General features: G+C 45.1%; 1 long non-coding RNA gene across 1 annotated transcript in view; it reads right to left on the bottom strand.

Moving 5' to 3' along the window:
• Positions 1 to 18173, bottom strand: part of LOC143809073 (uncharacterized) — a 127780-nt gene extending 109607 nt beyond the window's left edge. Inside the window, exon 1 of the long non-coding RNA XR_013222057.1 lies at positions 18047 to 18173. This is a non-coding gene — a long non-coding RNA (uncharacterized LOC143809073). The remainder of the gene's footprint in view (positions 1 to 18046) is intronic.
• Positions 18174 to 23814: the final 5641 nt, after the last annotated feature.

Raw genomic sequence — 23814 nt, 5'->3', positions numbered from 1 at the left:
ATTTTTTACTGATTAAACTCATTATATTTTCTACTAGAAACAAGTTCATGTCGGCACACAGATCTGACCCTGCAGAGGAAGGAGAAAAGTAGGGTGGAACTGGTATGTTTACATGTCACTGGTACCTCTTACCACTACTATGTCACATTTCTAAGTTTTCGTGTTCACAAAGGCGTTACAAATCTGAATGAGCAGCTATGGGAATCTGTATAAAGCTCCCACTGTCCAAGTGACGTCTTCACACAGTAACTTCACTATCCTTATTTTGCTTCAGTCAGAGGAAAAACACTTTGAGAACCAAGTGTGAGCATTTGTATATTCTTGAAAATGTTACACTTCCCTTGAAAAAATAGCACAGAGTTGAACTAAGGGAAAGAGCGGACAATGAGGGTGTTGAAAAATGAAAGGCTATGGTGTACCGTAACATCCATTACTATACCCTTCACATATACTGCATGTTCCCAACTCAAATAAATATGTATATTTTGGTTGCTTTTTGGAGAGGTGCATGGCAGACTCAGGGAGGATATTATGTATTTCCTCTCATTCTATTAAATACTGAGCCAAAATACATATATGAAAGTACCCAGGCCTGGTTTAGAAGTCTGTTCACAGCGTAGTCACTTGTTGTGTTTTAGTACTTTATAGTTTTTGTATGTTTTACTTCATAAATAGTCCCAAGTTGTTTTTTTTTTACTCTGGGTTAATCATCCATGTATAACTTAGATTAATTGGTCAAAATTCAATATAGAGATTAATATAGATGATGATAGATAGATTAGATAGATTAATATAGATGATGTTTCTTCAAGGTGTTGGTTCAGAAAATTCCACCACTCCACCTCAATGCTTGTTTGTGTCCCTTCTTCCCATACTGGAAATTAACCAACCCAAGGTTCTCCTATACCCTTCACCATAGATTCCAAACCATTCAGTGTGTCTCCAATATGGGACATAGTATGGTATGGTTCGGTATGCTACTTCTAGCAAGATGTCAAACTCAAAATTACCCTAGCCTAAACAGATTTTGGCACAGCCATAATTGCAAACAACATGACTTTACAGGGATTAATCAGCAAAAATGCTGAAGATGGCTGGATGCCAAAAGATGCCGAAGATTGTCCAGTGAAGACCGGCCCATAGATGATGGATCTGCATGTTGGAACAGAAAAGGATGAGGCAAGTACATTTTTTGTCTATGTTTATTATGTTATGGTGTCAGGAATGACCTCACACCATAATAATGGATATTTGATATGAATTGGATTTCCTGGACATTTTCGAGCTGATCTGCAAATTATAATTTTTGTAACGTATCTGAGAATTAAAATTTTTACCTGTTAAGAGCATGATTGGTACTCACACCAATGTCAATTCCAAGATCTTCCTTTGTCTTTGCTCGTGCTGTCAATTATAGGCAAAGTGTTTCTCTACCCAATGCTAAAATAAATTATATTAAAGTTCCTACAAGCAGTGGTGAAAAAGAGTAGGGGTGGGGGATACAGTATGGTTCCTTGTGCACAAAATTCTTAGAGGTGCAACATTTTAAATGGAAAAGAAAAAAGAAAGTAACAGTGACATCACCAGTGTCAAAGATTTCTAGCCAAGTGCCACTTTGACCTGTATCAGACTCGAAAATACGCCAATACATTGGAATCCTGTGATAAATACAACATCAGCTTCCCTGCTTGGTACCTTTGCCTCCTCCCAGCAGGGACACCTACATGCTCACCGCCACAGCAGCTGGGCAGCTTCTGTCCCAGCTTCCAAGTTTCAGGGCTTGCGAACATTGCACAAGTCTCCTGGAGTGGTGCCTATTGGCTAACTGCACCTCCAGCCTATCCTCTACTTCATAAACTCCAGTAAAGACTAGGTAGCTACTTAGATATGCAGCGCCCCAGAGTCCTGGTCGTTGCAGTACTGTGGCTCCGCCACTAAGGGGAGCCATGGTGCGTTCGATGGCACTGAAGGAGTTCCTCCAATCAGGTATCACAGACACCAATATGTTTCACAGCTGGGCCTCCGGGGGGAGCTAAGGGTGCTATTCATTAGGCCACTCCCCACCATAGTGGGTAAACTGGGGGTCAGGCAGGAAGTTAGTAGAGAAAGCTGACTGGATCGAACGAAGCAACACCTAGTGAGAGAGGGTGTTGTGGAGGAAGAGACAGTAGGGTCTCTGCCAGGGGTGGGATCCTGGCAGAGGCTTGGCATTGAAAGAACGTAACGGGACCGTGCCTGCTCAGAATAGCGGCGGTGCCCTAAGAAAGGATTAGAAGCGAGATAGATTGTGCTGAGTGAGAAACGAAATCAAGCAGAAGGAGAATACCAGCAGGGGTTTTGTTGAAAGAGGCAGCACCTTGCTGAGGCGCATTACTGGTGGCCGGAACGCCGAGGGAGTGGAATAATATACAGCTTTAAGCCATACTCCAAACAGCGGCAGGACAGTCAGTCTCAGGCGGGCTGTCTACCATATATCACCTATGAAGTCTTGGGGGGCAATTGCGGGAGAGGGGCGTCTCTAGGGTCCCGGAAGAACTCCAGGCCTACCTGACAAACGGGTGCCGTTCTTACTGTAACATCAGGAAGGGACGGAAGATTAGCAGAAGATCAGTTAATCGAGTTGTGAGGGAACTTAAGAAACAGACACAACAGTTGTGGGGTACTTTCCGTAAGCACAGCAGGGAAGGACTACAACACAAAGCGCTAAGAAGGAAGGCACTGATTTCCACCTGTGAGGAGAACTCTGGAAGTGCTATTGGACCGGCCGGACTTGCGCAGCCTGGTGGACTGGATTCTGGACTGAGGACCGAGAGATCTCCAGTAAAGAGGTAAAGAGACTGCAACCTGGTGTCCTCGTTATTTACCGCGACCTGCACCCCACAACTGCACCGCTATACCACTGTTAACAGCACCTATTTGCAACGGACGTCCCCCACTGACAGACAGGGCCACGGACCGGGTCTAGCCACCGTGACAACCTCAGGACGGAGATCCCAGAGGCCCGGCTCCGGGTACCCCTCGGCCCTGCGGCGGTGTGGGGGCGCTCCAAATCTTGGCATCACGAACAGGATCTACTTAAGCCTGAAGAATCAGGTCATGTGTGCCTAGAGACTGTGATTTACTGTACTTGAACCGTACTTTATTGAAAAGACTGTGTGTTGTGCCATTTGCCGCCAAAATCCGCCGCCATTGCAGCGCTGAGGAGAGCGCAGGAAGAGAAGAGGGGCGTGGAGTGGGCGTAGACAAGTTGGAGAGCGCGAACAGCAATGGCCGCCCAGTCTAAATATTTCTGTGTGTTGAGGACGTGCCCGTCAACAGCCGAGGTCCGCCTCCTGATCCTGGCCGGAGGGTGGAGACCATGGGGACGGGGCCGCCCACGGAAGAGACCGCGGGAAGAAGACGCGGGAAAAGAACAAGAAATGGCGGCACCAGGAGCACAGCGCGGAGCTGACCCGGCCCAGTCCGAGGCCGCACAAGCTGGGACAGGCTCCGAAACGCCAACGCTGCGGGGTCTGACCCTCACCGAGCCACTGTTGGGTGTCATGATCTCAATGGCAAGAGAACATAGCATAAGCATATATAGGAACTAGCTCTTGGAAGATGGGAACTGAGCTGACCATGAACTAAACCTAACGCACAACTAGCAGTGGCCGGGTAGCATGCCTACGTTGATTCTAGATGCCCAGCACCAGCCGGAGGACTAAATAAAACTAGCAGAGGAAAATATTAGTCCTAGCTCACCTCTAGAGAAATACCCCGAAAGGAGACAGAGGCCCCCCACATGTATTGGCGGTGAGTTGAGATGAAATAACAAACGTAGTATGAAAATAGGTTTAGCAAATTTGAGGTCCACTTACTACATAGCAGAAGACAGAAAGGACACTTTCATGGTCAGCTGAAAAGCCTATCAAAAACACCATCCAGAAATTACTTTAAAACTCTGGCATTAACTCATAACACCAGAGTGGCAATTCCTGTTCACAAGAGCTTTCCAGACACAGTAACGAAACTTCAGCTGTGAACTGGAACAAAAATGCAAAAACAAACATGGACAAGAGTCCAACTTATCTAGTAATTGTCTAGGAGCAGGAACAAGCACAGAGAGGCTTCTGATAACATTGTTGACCGGCAAGCAACTTAACAGAGCAGCAAGGTTATATAGCGACTCCCACATCTTGATGGGAACAGGTGAACAGAGAAGATGAAGACACCAGTTCAATTCCACCAGTAGCCACCGGGGGAGCCCAGAATCCAAATTCACAACAGTACCCCCCCCTCAAGGAGGGGGCACCGAACCCTCACCAGAACCACCAGGGCGATCAGGATGGGCCCTATGAAAGGCACGAACCAGATCGGAGGCATGAACATCAGATGCATTCACCCAAGAATTATCCTCCTGGCCGTATCCCTTCCACTTGACCAGATACTGGAGTCTCCGTCTGGAAACACGAGAGTCCAAGACCTTCTCCACAACGTACTCCAACTCACCCTCAACCAACACCGGAGCAGGAGGCTCAACGGAAGGCACAACCGGTACCTCATACCTGCGCAATAATGACCGATGAAAAACGTTATGAATAGAAAAGGATGCAGGGAGGTCCAAACGGAAGGAAACAGGGTTAAGAATCTCCAATATCTTATACGGGCCGATAAACCGAGGCTTAAACTTAGGAGAAGAGACCCTCATAGGGACAAAACGAGAAGACAACCACACCAAATCCCCAACAGAAAGCCGAGGACCAACACGACGGTGGCGGTTGGCAAAAAGCTGAGTCTTCTCCTGGGACAACCTCAAATTGTCCACCACCTGCCCCCAGATCTGATGCAATCTCTCCACCACAGCATCCACTCCAGGACAATCCGAAGATTCCACCTGACCAGAGGAAAATCGAGGATGAAACCCCGAATTACAGAAAAACGGGGACACCAAAGTGGCAGAGCTGGCCCGATTATTGAGAGCGAACTCCGCCAATGGCAAAAAAGCAACCCAATCATCCTGGTCAGCAGACACAAAACACCTCAGATATGTCTCCAGGGTCTGATTAATCCGCTCGGTCTGGCCATTCGTCTGAGGATGGAAAGCGGACGAAAAAGATAAATCTATGCCCATCCTAGCACAGAATGCCCGCCAAAATCTAGACACGAATTGGGTCCCTCTGTCAGAAACGATATTCTCAGGAATACCATGCAAACGAACAACATTTTGAAAAAACAGAGGAACCAACTCGGAAGAAGAAGGTAACTTGGGCAGAGGAACCAAATGGACCATCTTAGAAAAACGGTCACACACCACCCAGATGACAGACATCTTCTGAGAAACAGGCAGATCTGAAAAAAAATCCATCGAGATGTGCGTCCAAGGCCTCTTAGGAATAGGCAAGGGCAACAATAATCCACTAGCCCGAGAACAACAAGGCTTGGCCCGAGCACAAACGTCACAAGACTGCACAAAGCCTCGCACATCTCGTGACAGGGAAGGCCACCAGAAGGACCTTGCCACCAAATCCCTGGTACCAAAAATGCCAGGATGACCTGCCAACGCAGAAGAATGAACCTCAGAGATGACTCTACTGGTCCAATCATCAGGAACAAACAGTTTATCAGGTGGGCAACGATCAGGTCTATCCGCCTGAAACTCCTGCAAGGCCCGCCGCAGGTCTGGAGAAACGGCTGACAATACCACTCCATCCTTAAGGATACCTGTGGGCTCAGAGTTACCAGGCGAGTCAGGCTCAAAACTCCTAGAAAGGGCATCCGCCTTAACATTCTTAGAACCCGGTAGGTACGACACCACAAAATTAAACCGAGAGAAAAATAATGACCAGCGCGCCTGTCTAGGATTCAGGCGCCTGGCGGTCTCAAGATAAATCAAATTTTTGTGGTCAGTCAATACCACCACCTGATGTCTGGCCCCCTCAAGCCAATGGCGCCACTCCTCAAAAGCCCACTTCATGGCCAAAAGCTCCCGATTCCCAACATCATAATTCCGCTCAGCGGGCGAAAATTTACGGGAAAAGAAGGCACAAGGCCTCATCACGGAGCAGTCAGAACTTTTCTGCGACAACACTGCCCCAGCTCCGATCTCAGAAGCGTCGACCTCAACCTGAAAAGGTAGAGCAACATCAGGCTGACGCAACACAGGGGCAGAGGAAAAACGGCGCTTAAGCTCCCGAAAGGCCTCCACAGCATCAGGGGACCAATCAGCAACATCAGCACCCTTCTTAGTCAAATCGGTCAATGGTTTAGCAATATCCGAAAAACCAGCAATAAATCGACGATAAAAGTTAGCAAAGCCCAAAAATTTCTGAAGACTCTTAAGAGAAGAGGGCTGCGTCCAATCACAAATAGCTTGAACCTTGACAGGATCCATTTCAATGGAAGAGGGGGAAAAAATATATCCCAAAAAGGAAATCCTCTGTACCCCAAAAACACACTTAGAACCCTTCACACACAAAGAATTAGACCGCAAAACCTGAAAAACCCTCCTGACTTGCTGGACATGAGAGTCCCAGTCATCCGAAAAAATCAGAATATCATCCAGATACACAATCATAAATTTATCCAAATAATCGCGAAAAATATCATGCATAAAGGACTGGAAAACTGACGGAGCATTAGAAAGACCAAAAGGCATCACTAAATACTCAAAGTGGCCCTCGGGCGTATTAAATGCGGTTTTCCACTCATCCCCCTGCCTGATTCGCACCAAATTATACGCCCCACGAAGGTCAATCTTAGAGAACCACTTGGCCCCCTTTATGCGAGCAAACAAATCAGTCAGCAACGGCAATGGGTATTGATATTTAACAGTGATTTTATTCAAAAGCCGATAATCATTACATGGTCTCAAAGAGCCGTCTTTTTTTGACACAAAGAAAAAACCGGCTCCTAAGGGAGATGACGATGGACGAATATGTCCCTTTTCCAAGGACTCCTTTATATATTCTCGCATAGCAGCATGTTCAGGCACAGACAGATTAAATAAACGACCCTTTGGGTATTTACTACCCGGGATTAAATCTATGGCACAATCGCACTCTCGGTGCGGAGGTAACGAACCAAGCTTGGATTCTTCAAAGACGTCACGATAGTCAGACAGGAACTCAGGAATTTCAGAGGGAATGGATGATGAAATGGAAACCACAGGTACATCCCCATGAGCCCCCTTACATCCCCAGCTCAACACAGACATAGCTCTCCAGTCGAGGACTGGGTTGTGAGATTGCAGCCAAGGCAATCCTAGTACCAAATCATCATGTAGATTATACAGCACCAGAAAGCGAATAATCTCCTGGTGATCCGGATTAATACGCATAGTTACTTGTGTCCAGTATTGTGGTTTATTATTAGCCAATGGGGTGGAGTCAATCCCCTTCAGAGGAATAGGAGTCTCCAAAGGCTCTAAATCATACCCACAGCGTTTGGCAAAGGACCAATCCATAAGACTCAAAGCGGCGCCAGAGTCGACATAGGCGTCCGTGGTAATAGATGACAAAGAGCAAATCAGGGTCACAGATAGAATAAATTTAGACGGTAATGTGCAAATGGAAACAGATTTACCAAGCTTTTTAGTGCGCTTAGAGCATGCTGATATAACATGAGTAGAATCACCACAATAGAAACACAACCCATTTTTCCGTCTAAAATTCTGCCGCTCGCTTCGGGACAGAATTCTATCACACTGCATACTCTCTGGCGACTTCTCAGTGGACACCGCCAGATGGTGCACTGGTTTGCGCTCCCGCAAACGCCTATCGATCTGAATAGCCATTGTCATGGACTCATTCAGACCCGCAGGCACAGGGAACCCCACCATAACATCCTTAATGGCATCAGAGAGACCCTCTCTGAAAGTCGCCGCCAGGGCGCACTCATTCCACTGAGTAAGCACAGACCATTTACGGAATCTTTGGCAGTAAATTTCCGCTTCATCTTGCCCCTGAGATAGGGACATCAAAGTTTTTTCTGCCTGAAGCTCCAAATGAGGTTCGTCATAAAGCAACCCCAAGGCCAGAAAAAACGCATCCACATTGAGCAACGCAGGATCCCCTGGTGTCAATGAAAAAGCCCAGTCTTGAGGGTCGCCCCGGAGCAAGGAAATCACAATCCTGACCTGCTGTGCAGGGTCTCCGGCAGAGCGAGATTTCAGGGACAAAAATAATTTGCAATTATTTCGAAAATTCTGAAACCCGGATCTATTCCCCGAGAAAAATTCCGGCAAAGGAATTCTCGGCTCAGATACAGGTGCATGACAAACAAAATCTTGCAAATTTTGTACCTTCGTGGCGAGATTATTCAAACCTGCAGTTACACTCTGAAGATCCATTACAAACAGGTGGACACAGAGCCATTCAAGGGTTAAGAGGAGGTAAGAAGCAGCTAGACAGCAATTAAGGGCTAGGCAGCAAAACTCTGAGGGGGGGGAAAAAAAAAAAAAAAAAAAAATTTCCTTCAACACTTCTTTTTCTCCTGCTTCAGCCCAAACAATTAACACTTTGAAGGCCGGTCAAACTGTCATGATCTCAATGGCAAGAGAACATAGCATAAGCATATATAGGAACTAGCTCTTGGAAGATGGGAACTGAGCTGACCATGAACTAAACCTAACGCACAACTAGCAGTGGCCGGGTAGCATGCCTACGTTGATTCTAGATGCCCAGCACCAGCCGGAGGACTAAATAAAACTAGCAGAGGAAAATATTAGTCCTAGCTCACCTCTAGAGAAATACCCCGAAAGGAGACAGAGGCCCCCCACATGTATTGGCGGTGAGTTGAGATGAAATAACAAACGTAGTATGAAAATAGGTTTAGCAAATTTGAGGTCCACTTACTACATAGCAGAAGACAGAAAGGACACTTTCATGGTCAGCTGAAAAGCCTATCAAAAACACCATCCAGAAATTACTTTAAAACTCTGGCATTAACTCATAACACCAGAGTGGCAATTCCTGTTCACAAGAGCTTTCCAGACACAGTAACGAAACTTCAGCTGTGAACTGGAACAAAAATGCAAAAACAAACATGGACAAGAGTCCAACTTATCTAGTAATTGTCTAGGAGCAGGAACAAGCACAGAGAGGCTTCTGATAACATTGTTGACCGGCAAGCAACTTAACAGAGCAGCAAGGTTATATAGCGACTCCCACATCTTGATGGGAACAGGTGAACAGAGAAGATGAAGACACCAGTTCAATTCCACCAGTAGCCACCGGGGGAGCCCAGAATCCAAATTCACAACAGTTGGGCCAACCCCCTGTGCGAAGAATGTGTGGCTGCAGCCGAGGCCCGACAGCTGGCCCGCTGCCTGAAGGCTGATGCCCGGGCCCTCACCCGGGTGGGCCAGCCCACCGAGATCAAGTTGTCTCCTGTTGCTGCTTACCCGGCTGCGGCGGAAGGTACGCTACCCGCACCGGGCCTGAAAATCATGCCGGATGCTGAGCACTTACGGCGTCTTATGGCAGAGTGGCGGAGCCGGCCCCAGGCGGAGCAAGTTAATTTGATTAGTGTTCCGGAGATTCCGTCCTCACACTGGGGTGTGGTGGTGGCCTTTAACCCCCGGTATGGAAGAGGGGTGATCCAGGAAATTGGAGAGCCGCTGCAGATCCGCGTGGACCGGGAGGAGGTGGAGCCTTGCAGCGGAAGGTTCGATCGTGACCTGGAGCCGGGAGATGCCGTCACCTACACGAGGTGGAGAAGGGGCACTGGAGAGACGGGCTGGTTCGCCCGAGGTGTCCAATGATGCGTCGCCCTCCAGGCTGTGGCGGGAGCACCGGAAGGAGATAATCCCGTAGGGAAGGCAGCAGGACCCGGCCCCGAGGAATCGCGAGAAGCTCGGCCTCGCCGTGCCCCGGAGGGACGGGTGCACCTGCCGACAAGGAGGACCTCCCGGCGAGGGATTTTATCGTTACTGGGACCGGAACGGCGTCCTGGCTCACCGGTGCGATCTGTTGGCCTGGTGAGGCCGGATAAGAGGTCGCCTTCCGCAGAACCCCAGTAAGATTTTATTGCTTCTAAAATGTAAATAGTTACTGTTTGTTCTTTGAGTTGCTGCTAAACCCGTCCAGGGTAAACTTTAAGAAAGGTGACCCCTTTGTTGACCCGGGGTCACTATTGTTGTTTTCTTGAAGTTTTGCACAAAGTTACACAAACTGCGAAATCATGGACTGTGCATGATTTGAACTTTCTTGTAAATAGTTTGCACCTTCTTAAAGGTGCTTCCTACTGGTTTTGTTTAAAGACATTTTGCGAAGATACCATTCCGGAGCCTTTGCATGGACTGGTAGGCTGAGAAGAAGAGCTACCTCAGAAAGACTTGATCTCCTCTTAAAGGGGAGGTTAGAATTGAACTTGAAAGTGATACTGTTTTAGAACAGTAATGTCAAGATAATGCTTTGAAGGAAATGTAACTGTTTTTCATGGAAACGTTATGTGTGTTTAATTTGTTTAAAATGTGAAACCTAGATAATGTTCTTTAAAGAGAACGATGTAGAAAGCCCGTAGGGGTAGATGTAGAGTTCCGTTTAACTGAAAGTAAAGAAGTAATAACGAAGGTGAGGATAGAAGGTAAACCCTGCGTCCCCATAGAAAGTTAGTTCGTTACTAAGGACAGAAAGTAGACCCGTAGGGGTTAGTGAGTGAGTCCTTATAGGAGCCAAGCAGAGTGGGCTCCATGCTCTCAAATTGAAAGGAATGTTATGTCTATACTATGTATAGTAGAGAAAGGCAGTAGGCCCTGGCTGAACGGGGCGGTCCTGTAAAAGAAAGGAGAGGCAGTAGGTCTGGTGCCATAGGGACAGGCGGTCCTGCAGGTTCAAAGTAGGAGAATGTGAAGTTACCTTGCCCTGTAATGTGATTATAGGAAGGCCTTTGATAAACTAAGAGTGTATGTTTCTTAAAGGCAATGTTAATTTACTGTTCCAGCATTTGCACTTAGTAGAATACCCGGTTGGGTAATGAGAGTTAATTGTAGCCTGTTGCTATGATATTTGATTATGTTTTGTAACGTTAAAGTGTCCTCACCTCCCATAAAGGGAAGCCTGTTCAAGTATGCTTATTGTTTTGCACTCAACAAATTTGTATGTCTTTTTGCTAACCTGTATTGTTGTTTTCTTCCCAGTCCCGGAGTACTGTGTTTAACCAGGGGGGAGTGCAGCGCCCCAGAGTCCTGGTCGTTGCAGTACTGTGGCTCCGCCACTAAGGGGAGCCATGGTGCGTTCGATGGCACTGAAGGAGTTCCTCCAATCAGGTATCACAGACACCAATATGTTTCACAGCTGGGCCTCCGGGGGGAGCTAAGGGTGCTATTCATTAGGCCACTCCCCACCATAGTGGGTAAACTGGGGGTCAGGCAGGAAGTTAGTAGAGAAAGCTGACTGGATCGAACGAAGCAACACCTAGTGAGAGAGGGTGTTGTGGAGGAAGAGACAGTAGGGTCTCTGCCAGGGGTGGGATCCTGGCAGAGGCTTGGCATTGAAAGAACGTAACGGGACCGTGCCTGCTCAGAATAGCGGCGGTGCCCTAAGAAAGGATTAGAAGCGAGATAGATTGTGCTGAGTGAGAAACGAAATCAAGCAGAAGGAGAATACCAGCAGGGGTTTTGTTGAAAGAGGCAGCACCTTGCTGAGGCGCATTACCGGTGGCCGGAACGCCGAGGGAGTGGAATAATATACAGCTTTAAGCCATACTCCAAACAGCGGCAGGACAGTCAGTCTCAGGCGGGCTGTCTACCATATATCCCCTATGAAGTCTTGGGGGGCAATTGCGGGAGAGGGGCGTCTCTAGGGTCCCGGAAGAACTCCAGGCCTACCTGACAAACGGGTGCCGTTCTTACTGTAACATCAGGAAGGGACGGAAGATTAGCAGAAGATCAGTTAATCGAGTTGTGAGGGAACTTAAGAAACAGACACAACAGTTGTGGGGTACTTTCCGTAAGCACAGCAGGGAAGGACTACAACACAAAGCGCTAAGAAGGAAGGCACTGATTTCCACCTGTGAGGAGAACTCTGGAAGTGCTATTGGACCGGCCGGACTTGCGCAGCCTGGTGGACCGGATTCTGGACTGAGGACCGAGAGATCTCCAGTAAAGAGGTAAAGAGACTGCAACCTGGTGTCCTCGTTATTTACCGCGACCTGCACCCCACAACTGCACCGCTATACCACCGTTAACAGCACCTATTTGCAACGGACGTCCCCCACTGACAGACAGGGCCACGGACCGGGTCTAGCCACCGTGACAACCTCAGGACGGAGATCCCAGAGGCCCGGCTCCGGGTACCCCTCGGCCCTGCGGCGGTGTGGGGGTGCTCCAGATACACCCCTCCAGGGTATGCTCAGTCCATGGCAGAGTGGGTCCACACCCCACCAGCGTAACAATAGAGATGGGAGCCTAAGGCTGACCACTTCCCTTCCGGTAACCTGTAGGCTTCTGTAGACCAATGACACCAAAAAAGGACATGGATCTGGGTGCAGGCGACTCAATAATATCTCTGCATTGCACTACCAATGCCAGCCTGCTCTGTGTACAATGGAGACAAGTAGTCAATTGCTCGAATTAACTTTTTTTGTGTTTGATGACACAAAAGGAGGGCCACCATATTTGTCTAGCCATGGGGACTGACAACCCTTGCTAAACCACTTCCCCAGGGCATTAATAATAGATTATGCTGTGTACAACACTGTACGTCAAATCCATAAAGATGTTGCAAGTACCTTCTATAGAACACACATCGCATGTTCACGGCCTAGAGGTTGGGAGGCCTCTTGGCCCACTCCTACGACAGGCTCTAGTATTACAAGCAAGGGAGGAATGACTGATGTCATTCTTTCTTTGGTCCGGTCTTGACAGGACCATATCAGTGCTTTTTGGAACCTTGTCTTCTTCAGTATTTTTAGTGACTAAGCTCTGCAAAGTCATGATGTTGGCAACTATGGCTATGCTAAAATCCTGCTCAAGCTAGGGTGATTATGAGTTTGGTACCTTGCTAGAAGTAGTGTAACATACCATATTCGATACTGAAGATACAGTGACTGGTTTGGAATCTATGCGGTATAAAAGACTTGTCTACAAAAGGCCAGTGGTCTACAACCGATTCTGTGAATTCTAGTTTTGCAATTTTTTGCAGATTGTAGAGCACTGCTCTCAGTACCGCTATTAGCATTGTGGTGGTATGGGCCTTGAGTTTCATTCTCGTAATTCATCAACAAATATTAATTTTTCCATCACATAATGGTTTTGCTAAAGAAAAACATTAAGCAGAAGTAATTTCTTACTCTTAGAGTTGAGCTTTATCAATTTTTCACTCCTTAAGTTTTGCCAGTTCAATTGCCCAAACCCTGAAGGGAGAAACATGCCCTGAGCACAAGCTAGTTCATGTTTCACACTAACTCACTAAATAATTCCTGACTCCAAAGCACATTTATAATAATAATAATCTACAAGAACGGGAGGTAATTTCAAAGACTTGACAGGCTGCTTGTGTGGTTTGGGAGCTTAGACAGTGGGAAATAGTCCATACATAATATATAATTTCTGTGTAAAAGGAGACGATGTGAACAAATTATTGATTTTGTACAGTGGAAGCATGTCATAGGTTTTCTACTTGTTGAATCACTGAACCTTTAACCGTGAAAAGCATACTGGTCGGGGAACGCTCTTTGATCCTTTTTTTGTTTGAGAATATATAATCTATGGTTTTGTATAGCATGTACTGGATTATTTTTTTCACATCGGCCGGTGACAGATCTACGTGTCGGCTCATATAATATGTGCCTGGAATCAATCATATTTAAACAAAATGTTTCTGACAAGTCAGACTTACAGTACTTCAGTTTTGACAAGTACAATTTTATTAAAAGGCAGGTCATCATACCGGCCTGGACCTAAGGGCTCATAAACATGACAGATTTTCTCGTACGAGTGCTATCTGAGGTTTTAATGGACCACCTATGTTATTGTGAGTGGTCTGTGGGAAAGATCGGAGATGTGTCTGATTTTAATCCCAGGGGTCAGATCAATATCAGCAATGCAAGACTAAAAGTCCATAAAAAATCGGATAATCAGAAATATTGTAATACGCTGAAAAAGAAGCATGGACAGCACCCCCAAAAAAACATACATTGATCTAACGCCACTAGGCAAAAATATACATTACTGAACATGAGGTTCTTAGTGTAACATTTTGATCAGACTGTATGAAACCTCTGCCACGTCACGGCAAACCCCGTAGTGGGTCCTTTATTTTTGTTGCCTTAGAGGAGCGGAGTCGTGCACAAACCATCGCCGCAGCGACAATGCACCAGCAATACACCCATGCTGCAAGACTGGGTCCCCATAACTACAGCCCGCAGCGCCCCACAAGCACAAAACCAAAGCAGCAATGACCGCCACACGGCACCAACACCAAGTGAAAGGAGGCATGAAACCCACCTTCCTCAAGCTCTCAGGTGAGAGCAAACAATAGGCTGGACCCCTTTTTTCCGTCTTCTGCTAATGCTCCTTTCATTTGGTGTTGGTGCTGTGTGGCGGCCATTGGTGCTGCAGTTTTGTGCTGGTGGGGCAGTGTGGCCTGTAGTCATGGGGACTCAGTCTTTCAGCATGGGGGCTGTGAGGCACCAGGCCGCCTGCCCTGCTGGTGCATTGTCGCTGTAGCGGGGGTTAGCACATGACGTCGCTCCTTTAAGGTGATAAAAGTTAGGACCCACTAAGAGGTTCACCATGACGTGGCAGTGGGCTTCAAACAGTCTGATCATAATGTTACACTAAGAACCTCATGTTCAGTTTTGTATATTTTTGCCAGGCGGCATTAGATCGATGTATGATTATTGGAGGTGTGGTTCATTCTCTTTTTTAGCATCATAAATATTGTAATTTTTATTTTATCCTTGGGCTTACAGGGGTTTTATGTTTTCGGAAAAGCCTTGCAGAGCCAGTTTATTGATAAAAAGAACCCCAACAATATTGTACTTTATTCATCTGCTCTCAGTGTCTGTGATTGTTAAAAATGCTGTAGTCGGTAATGAGCTCAATGACTCAGAGAGGGTCACATCATCTACTCAGGCAGAGCCACTGAGCTCACTGATTGGCTGTTGATGTAACATCACTGCGTCAGACAATAACAGAGCAGCGACAAAAACTTAGCGCAAGACCTGGGGAGGGGGTGTAAAATACAATTTGGTGTTTTTATACCGTACTGAGCCTTGGAATAGGGGTTTTAAAAGTCAGGAAGCCCCTTTAATGATTATCAGGATTTACAAATTCTTTTAGACTTTTTTTCTGAATATTTACTCTTATCCATGTGAAAATTAACTATCTCCCAAAGGGGTTCTAGAGTATAGATTACTATTTTCGGTCTTCATTTTGATAATAGTGAGGTGGTTCGAACTTTAATTAAAACTTCAGTTATTAATTATCTTTCCATATTTACTTTATTTTTTTATTTTCTTGACTTCCAGTTTCAGTTGCACATCATTGAACATCATTGCTCACTTTGCTTATCTCCAGTTCATTTTTTTCTAAACCTTTCATTGCCTTCCTATATGTTATTCTTTGTGCGTATCCAATGCCCCGATGGTCTGCGGCTTGACTATCTATATTTACATCAGTGATGTGCAGCCGGTGTCTCTTCAGCCTTCGTGTGTACACAACATTTCGCATGCTAGGACAATCTACAGCTTGGAGTCACAGGTTGCAGACTTGGATGGCGTCTGGCAGTGACTTATTCCCATTTGCCCATTGAAAAAAAAATAAAAGCATACTCAGCAGTTAAGAGAAACAGCTGTTGAAGGAACGTCCTAGTTATTCCATGGGTATGGCCATTTTAATAAACTTAATATAGAAGTGTAGGCAACAAATGGCAGAGAAAGAAATAGAAAGATAGACAGCACGTAGCTACTACACAGAAGTTTGTATTTTAGGCCCGAGGTATGCTCTCACTCTTTGGAGACACATTTTACTTAGAATGTTTTTTTAGAATGTATTCTATGTGAATTGAAACTCCCTCCTAACTTTAGCAAATCTGTCTGAATTGAATTTCCGTAAATTCACTTAACTCTACTATTTGATTGAATATGGCTGGGCTGTTATACTAGATACAGCCCTTGGACAAGAGGGCACTCTTTCTGGGAAAAAGCAGACCATTTTTATTATTATCTCATAAATTCATTCAAACAGAACCAGTCACCAGATGAAAAATGGCCAGTTTTTGCTCTTGTTTTAATTATTCTGATCCCCTAAGGTTTTTTTTTTTTAAATCCATACTTTTCCAGAGGTATGGGTCCTTTTCTGTTGTGCAATATTTTCAATTTTATGGTTTTTACTAAAGGGGCACCTGCAGGGCACCCTAAAGTCGCACCCCAGAATATCCTATGATCAATGCCTCCTTAAAGACCTAAAAAATAACATATTCGGTGCAGTATAGGCTTCACCATCCTCATCTTCAGACATATTGAACATCAACAGGAAGTCAGGGCTGTGGCTGCTCTCTGACTTCCTCTTGATGTTCGATTAGTCCGAGGGAGGAGACGGTGAAGTTGGTGCTGTTTGGGCGCAGGGCTCAGATGATGTAACAACCTCACGTGAGCCCCGGGAACGTAAGTGCCAACACCGCTGAAACGGCGCCAGCAGCGGAGGTGAGTATTTTACAGTCTGAGAAAAATGGGTGTTTTAATACTGGAACGGCACCAGCACCATAAGTGAGTATGTTTTTTTTTATTTGAATGGGGTCAAACATACTTAGACAACCCCTTCAAGAAAAAAATAAATTTGAAAACTCAGAAAGCAGCGAGTTGAAAATAAGAGCAAACTTTTGACCTGGTGACTGGTTCTCGATAAATTCATGCAGCCTATAACATGAGAAAATATATTTATTAACATGAAGACTATCAACATTGTCTTCATCATCATCTTCATCAATATCCATTTCTTCTGAGCCAGTCTTTTAGTAAAAAGGTCACTGATACTGTTTAGTCTGGGCAATGTCGTTCCAGGTCATAGGACAGACAGTCTAAATATCTGGGCTGTTGTAAAAAGAAGAGATCTGCTAACTAGCATCTTTATCGCATTTCAGATGATGTTGTCAGGGGGTTAAATAAGTTTTCATTGCCGGCATTTCTGTTCTGAAGCAGACTGAGACAAATGAGTGTTAAGTAAACTCAATGACAGACTTGCTAACGTAAGCATTCCAGACTGCTGCATGCTCCTGCCTGTAACATAGCTTTAGATTATGACACCTCCAGCAAAGTCTAAATTAACACACGTACAGCTGTCAGTCCTTACCTTCTGCAACAGCTGAAAACAAGCTCGAGGACACTAAGGATAGATATTGCTCCTGTTTACATTGTGACTCACGATGTTTACAAGGAACCGCCTATAGATATACTAGGGAGCAGTCTAACCTATTTTTCTTGGATGATTGGCTTTGTTGGCATAGATATAGACTTGGGTCCAATATTACAAGTAATCCATGACATAGTGACCTTAGGAGTAGTGACACAGGAGTAGTGAATCTCTAGGATGGTCATGGTCTTGGCTTGGCAAAGTAATGAGTAGTGTAGTCTCCCTTGGTGACAACTGACAGCGGGTGATATGAAAAACGTGATCCAAGAATTATAATTGAGCACAGTTCAAGCTAAATTCATGATAGAAATAGTTCATATGATAAGGTGAGGTAAACAGAAGGTCAGGGCAGGATGGAAAACAAAAATTTGGAAACAGGTTAGGCCAGTTTTGGGTAGCGCTAATAGGAGCTATTCCGATTCCATGACTTGGGTGCAAGTGTGGGACTCGTTAGACTGAATTTCTATGGATGTCTATATTGACCAGTACTCACACTAGGAACTTCATCAGATTGTATCAACTCGATAGCAGTGGCACATATGAAGATTTCATAAGCAGTTTATTCTCAGACTGAATGCTTGTATTATGCACAATTGTAACAGCAGCAGATGCAACAGTTGCAGCAGGAAAATGACAGAACCAGAGATATACAGAGATGAACCTAGAAAGATGTCTGACGAACATTAACCGACAAGGAACGGAGGGATTACTTACATCAGAGCTGGGCTACAGGGAGAGACACAGGACAATCCTCCAGAAGACATACTGATTCAACAGCAATGTAACAGCAACAATACTATGATAATACAATACTGTATGATTCGTGGGACATGACACAAACTTTAGAAATCTTATTACTGAGGGCAGATGTGATGAGGGATAGTTCTTTAAAAACCCTGGGTAAGCAGCTCATTGGATATGGAGCATGCAAATGGGTGAGGAGGAGGTCTTCTAAGAGTCTGGGACTTTGTCATGGCTGTCATGGCTCAGTTTCTGGATTCGATCCAATGACCTTTTGATGTGTGGACAGGTTTCCTCTCTGCTGGGCTACATTCCTTTTCATCTCTGTTGAAATGTTGATGGTTTCTTTAGTCTTGGTTGGCTTCTCTCCAGGTGTTTTCCATTTCCCATTTTGGCTCTTTCTTATCACATTTTGGCATTTGCTTAGTATTTTCACCTATCACTTACCTCACTTGCTGGCTATGCTTCCATGTAGATTGGTGTTTGGAGATTCAGCTCCTTAGGTAGGGGTTTACATTGTCCAGTAAGCTCCAGTAGTTTTTCCTGCTGCAAATCTGAGTTTTCCTCCTTAGCACCTTTTCTTTCTGAGCCATATTTGGGAGTCTGACAGGTTTCACTTATTCTGTTTTTTTTTGTTTTGTTTTTTGTTCTTATTTATCTCTGTCTACCCTTTGTGAACACATTTTAGTTTCTCACCATGAGTTCTCATGCATCCATGTTGCAGCCTCCCATCTGTTTCCTCAGGGGGTATGAGAACCCACTCGATGGCCTTTTAAGTAGCCAGGTCCGAGGAGGTGTATTTAGCTGTGTGGCTAGGGCCTTTTCTAGTCTAGGGACCAGTTGGGTACAGGTGCAGCTTCTCAATTTGGTAGTTTATTCCCTCCTCTGTTATCCGTGTGGGTGTTTGATCATGAACATAACAGTTGCATACTAGGAAGAGGCAAGTTTGGGAACCATAGGTGTAAGCAGCAGTGTCCAAGGAGCAAATATAAGGGTTAGTGATGAGCGAGTATGCTCGTTACTCAAGTTTCTCTGAGCATGCTCGGGTGGTCTCCGAGTATTTCGGCGTGCTTGGAGATTTAGTTTATGTCGACGCAGCTGAATGATTTGTGGCTGCTAGGCAGCTTGAATACATGTGGGGATTGCCTGTGTGTTAGGGAATCTTCACATGCATTCAAGCTGTCTAGCAGCCGCAAATCATTCAGCTGCGTTGACATAAACTAAATCTCCGAGCACGCCGAAATACTTGGAGACCACCCGAGCATGCTCAGAGAAACTCGAGTAACGAGTATACTCGCTCATCACTAATAAGGGTTACATGCTTGTCACATTTCAATTTAAAGAGTTAAATACAAAATTGCATATAATGCCACAATTTGATCCAATTTAGACCCTATTCGTATAACCAAATCATTTAGTGGATATGTGTGTAAATGAAAAATTAGCAAATAAATAGATATGCTTAAAAAAGGTTCATAAAGGATAGAAAGAATCAGGGGACAAAACATAATAATAATTCTGTGATTCTATGATTCTATAACATTGAAAAACGTATAGCTCAAGAGTATATGCCAAACAAGCAAGTTTTTAATTTGTGTCACATGCAAATCATCTAAATTTAGACAATGGCACACGTTTCTAGATGAGACATACAGTAATTTTCAAGAAAGTAGGCCAAATTCATTCTAAAGTTTCTTGGGTCAAACAAAAAAAAAGTGATCTGCATTTTTTTACTTTCAACATTTCAGCAAACATTTGATGGTAAATGTTAAGTTGATTTTTGATTTTTAACTTTTAATTCTGAATGCCTTATAATGCCTCAGGACTAAGTAAAAGTGTCATATTTTTCACCTTACACTTCTTGGTGCCCCCTGCTGAGCAATGTACTGTTTGTGAGCAGGGAGAAGGGGAAACATATGCTTTAAAGGGAACCTGTCAGCAGGATTGTGCACAGTAACCTACACACAGTGCCAGGTCGGCGCCGTTATACTGAATAAAATGATACCTTGGTTGATGAAGTCCGTCTTGTGGTTGTTTCTTAATCTTTATTTTTAGTTTTGTGTTAATGATATGCTCGTGTCCTAAGGCGGGGTTCATGTATGTGGTGCTCTGATTATATATTCATAATGCAGACTGCTGACAGGTCACTGATCCTTCAGTCAAACAAAAAAGGCAGCACTCTGTGGCGCCATAGCATGCCAATATGAAATATTTAAATTTAATTGCATTACTGCATTACAAATATGAAAAACTGAGAAAGCTTAGCGCATAAATTGGCCAATTCATGTGTACCTGGAAGCCACGTTAAGGCTTTTCTCGTTTCCAGGACCTAACAATGCCATTCCTCTCTTAGAATAAAGTCTTCATCTGTATGAGAACCTAAAGCGTCTCCTCTCTTAGACTGAAATCTATCTTTCTGTGATGGGGTAGTGGTCCTACTGCAATTAAAAACACCTGTGGCTAAAAGGCGAAGGGCTCAGTCAGAAGGCTAATGAATTCTAAAAACTGACCGTCACATCCAAACATAAACTAGGTGTGCACAGGTGCTAACCTAGAGTCACCAACTCATATACACTCAAATAAAAAAATGCAGCACTCTGTGGCACCACAGCATGCAAATATGAAATATGAAAATTTTATTGCATTACTGCATTAGAAATATGAAAAATTGAGAAAGCTTAGAGCATAAATCGGCCAATTCATGTGTACCTGGAAGCCACATTAAGGCATTTCTCGTTTCCAGTAGTCCCATCAGCCGATGCCAGTGACTGGAAGTAAGCTTTATACCTCCGATCACAGCTGCGGGCTCACGCTGTCATTTGACTGCATGGGAACCGCAGCTGTCTGACTGGAGGTAATGATTTTAGCGCTGTTCAGAAGCAGTGTTTGCAGCGCTGTCATGCACATGACAGAGTGGCAAACGCTGGATGTTCGGGCCCCCCATACAAGTGAATGAGGTCTGCGTTCGGGTCTGGGTCCAGGTTCTGTTCTCGAACCGGAACTTTGTTTAATTGTTCGGCCGAACCCTCCGGACCTAAACATCCAAGGTTCCACCCATCTCTATGAGGGACATATATACTAGGATGGAGTCCAGGATGAGGGACATATATATTAGGACAGGGGCCAAGACTAGGTGTAATAATTATAGGGGGTAACTCAGGAGACTCTTTGCGTGGAACAAGACAACTACAGGACACAGTTTTATAAGTGGTAAAGTCTATATTATCACACGGTGATTCAAACAGGTGCAGAGAGAAACTCAAGTCCACAACACTTGGAGTAAATATTAAATGCAGCTTAGCAGTCTATAGGAAACTTCAGAGGAAAATGCAATCACGCAGAAAGTCTATGAAGCACAATTATTCTTGAGGATACTTGACACGAATAAGTCCTTGCTAAGTCCAAAACACAGATATGCTTATAAGGCAGTTCAAATAATATCTTAGCTCAACCAGGGAGGTCTGGGTAATAGTCTCAGGTTCTTGCAGAGCAGCAACAGCTTACATGTCCAACAAATGCAGATGGAAGTAAACACGAGCAGCAGATGAAGGAGGATTACTGGAACTGGTGTATGCAGCAGGAACTCAGAGCAGAGTAGCAGGATAACCCCACAGTTTCACAGGAGCAGGTATATAACCAGGGAGTAACCAGAGGTCAGGAGCTGGATGCAAGGCAGAATACTCTAGCACAGCCTGAAGGCTGGGGTGGAGTTTTATAGCAGGAAGACACAGTGCACATGAGACCAAAGACGCCATCTTGGAAAAGGGCAGTAATGCACAAAAGGTAATAAAAAATGTTCAGAGTCCTGACACTAGGGTCTAATAAATTACGATGGAGCCCAGGATGAGGGATATTCTTAATTACATTTCGAACTGAGGAAATGACAACTTGGAAGTGCTTTGCTATCCTCTCATTGCCTTCTCCTGCTTTGTGTGTCCTGCACCATTATCATTTTCAGAGTGCTAGGCTGCTGCTTGGAAGAACCCATGGCTGCTGTTTTTTGGCATAAGGTTAGTGGAGGCTGGGTTTTAATAAAGCTGGGAAATTTACATCATATGGTCTGTTATGATCTGGTGGCCTAGGAGCAGCATGGACGAGCTCTGGAGTAGGTGGCCTCTATACTGACCGCATGCCCTGAACTTAACACCGCAACTATAAGTAGCCATGGGATGTTCCTGTACTCCCTCGACACCTCGTCACAGCCGGAGGACTAATTACCCCTAAAGAAAGAAACAGGAAAACTATCTTGCCTCAGAGAAAATCCCCAAAGGAAAGACAGCCCCCACAAATATTGACTGTGAGAGGAAAGGGAAATTACAAACGCAGACTGAAAACAGAATTTAGCAAAGGAGGCCACGCTACCTAGAAAGAAAAGACAGGACAGAGTACTGTGCGGTTAGTATTAAAATACTACAAAAATCCACCACAGAGAATACAAAAATCTCCACACCTAACTAAAGGCATGGAGGGTAACTCTGCGACTCCAGAGCTTCCAGCTTGGCTGAATAAATCCTTACACAGACAAAGCTGGACAAGAAAAAACATAGCAATTCACTGAACTATAAAGTCCACCGCATGTGGACTGCAAAAACAAAGCCAGGACTTATCTTTGATGATTTGGACAATCCAGCAGGAGAAATCAAGCAGAGATGTGAATCCTCCAGAAAACAATTGACAACTGGCACTCACTAAAGGGTGAAGCCAGACTAAATAGCCCCGTCCAAAGTGGAAGCACCTGATGACTGCTGTGAAGGACAAACAGCAGCACTACCACTTATAACCACCGGAGGGAGCCCAAGAGCAGAAACCACAACAGAATTCACAACAGTACCCCCCCTTGAGGAGGGGTCACCGAACCCTCACCAGAGCCCCCAGGCCGATCCGGACGAGCCAAATGGAAGGCACGAACCAAATCGTCAGCATGAACATCGGAGGCAACCACCCAAGAATTTATCCTCCTGGCCATAACCCTTCCACTTGACAAGATACTGAAGCCTCCGTCTTGAAAAACGAGAATCCAAGATCTTCTCCACAACAAACTCCAACTCCCCATCAATCAACACCGGGGCAGGAGGTTTAACAGAGGGAACCACGGGCACCACATATTTCCGCAACAAAGATCTATGAAAAACATTATGGATGGAAAAAGAGGCTGGAAGGGCCAAACGAAAAGACACTGGATTGATAATCTCAGAAATCCTATAAGGACCAATAAACCGAGGCTTGAACTTCGGGGAAGAAACCTTCATAGGAACATGACGAGAAGACAACCAGACCAAATCCCCAACCCGAAGCCGGGAACCCAGACACCGACGACGGTTGGCAAAATGCTGAGCCTCCTCCTGAGACAACACCAAATTGTCCACAACATGAGCCCAAATCTGCTGCAACCTGTCAACCACAGAGTCCACCCCAGGACAATCAGAAGACTCAACCTGCCCTGAAGAAAAACGAGGATGAAACCCAGAATTACAAAAGAATGGAGAAACCAAGGTAGCAGAACTAGCCCGATTATTAAGGGCAAACTCGGCCAATGGCAAGAAAGCCACCCAATCATCCTGATCGGCAGACACAAAGCATCTCAAATAAGTTTCCAAAGTCTGGTTAGTTCGCTCGGTTTGGCCATTTGAGGATGAAATGCGGAAGAAAAAGACAAATCAATGCCCAGCTTAGCACAAAAGGACCGCCAAAACCTAGAAACAAACTGGGAACCTCTATCGGACACAATATTCTCCGGAATG

Source organism: Ranitomeya variabilis, chromosome 2 (genome assembly GCF_051348905.1).
Source record: "Ranitomeya variabilis isolate aRanVar5 chromosome 2, aRanVar5.hap1, whole genome shotgun sequence".
Lineage (NCBI taxonomy): Eukaryota > Metazoa > Chordata > Amphibia > Anura > Dendrobatidae > Ranitomeya > Ranitomeya variabilis.
Note: the sequence above shows the minus strand (reverse complement) of the source record. Positions and strands in the feature narration are given on the sequence as shown.